The sequence below is a fragment of the Mandrillus leucophaeus genome, unplaced genomic scaffold (assembly GCF_000951045.1).
Source record: "Mandrillus leucophaeus isolate KB7577 unplaced genomic scaffold, Mleu.le_1.0 Scaffold392, whole genome shotgun sequence".
NCBI classification, from domain to species: Eukaryota; Metazoa; Chordata; class Mammalia; order Primates; family Cercopithecidae; genus Mandrillus; species Mandrillus leucophaeus.
Window position 1 is genome coordinate 817928 of NW_012104165.1, and position 1375 is coordinate 819302.

Here is a 1375-nt window from a genome sequence, read left to right on the forward strand (position 1 = left end):
GGGGTTTCACCGTGTTAGCCAGGATAGTCTCGATCTCCTGACCTCGTAATCCGCCCGTCTCAGCCTCCCAAAGTGCTGGGATTACAGGCTTGAGCCACCGCGCCCGGCCAACGGAACACCTTTTCATATGCTTATTTTTCATCTGTATATCTTGGTTGTTGACATGATTGTTAAGGTCTTTGGCCGTTTTTTTTTTTCATGAGGTTGTTTGTGTTCTTACTGTTGAATTTTAAGAGTTCTTTGTAGATTTCGAATAAGAGTACTTTATCTGGTATATCTGTAGCAAATATTTTCTCCTAGTGTGTGGCTTGTCTTTTCATTGTCTTGATGTTATAGTGTTTTTGAGCACTAGCATGTCTTTTTGGCTCTTTCTTAGAATTTCCATCTCTCTGCTTACATTGACCATCTGTTCTTGCATGTCATCTTCTTTATACATTAGAGCCTTTCCCATCTTTCTTTTTTGAGACAGAGCCTCGCTTTCTCACCCAAGCTGCAGTGCAATGGCTCACTGCAATCTCTGCTTCACGGGTTCAATCAATTCTCATGCCTTAGCCTCCCGAGTAGCTGGGATTACAGACATGTACCACCAGGCCCGGCTAATTTTTTTTTTTTGTATTTTTAGTAGAGACGGGGTTTCAACATGTTGGTCAGGCTGGTCTGGAAGTCCTGGCCTTATGTGATCTGCCCACCTGAGCCTCCCAAAGTGCTGGGATTACAGGTGTGAGCCACCTCGCCTGGCCAAAGTCCCTAGCATCTTAGTCAGTTGTTTCAAATTTCTGGTCTGAGAATTCCAACATCCCTGTCATATCTGAGTCTGATTCTGATGCTTGCTCTGTCTCTTCTGTGCATTTTGCTTTTTATTGTGCCTTGTTATTTTTTCTTGATAGCAGGATATGTTCCACTGGGTAAAGTGAGGTGCTATAAGCAGGCCTTTAGTAATGTGGTGGAAAGGTGTTGGGGGAATAAAGCATTCTGTAGTCCCACAAGTAGGTCTCAGTCTGTTAGTGATCCTGTGTCTCTGAACTGTCAACTTTAAACATGCTTCTGAAACTAGGCCTCATAAAACTTAAAAAATTAACACCAGATGGCCATGGATAGCCCCCCAATGTTCCCGGAACTCAAACAGAAAAGCAATTCCAGGAATGTACATCAGGGGGTCCAGCCCTAAACAGTTCTAGGAAAGTATGGCATGAGGTCCAGCCCTAAACCATTCCAGGAAAGAAACCCATAAGGTCAAGCCCCGACCAATCAGAACCAGACACCTTGCTCAGGCCATAGCCAGACCCAATCATCTTGCGCCTTAAGCTTTGTTTGAACTTCGCGCCAAAAGCTGTGTTTGAACTTGTGTTTGCCTATATAAACAGCCTGTAATAAG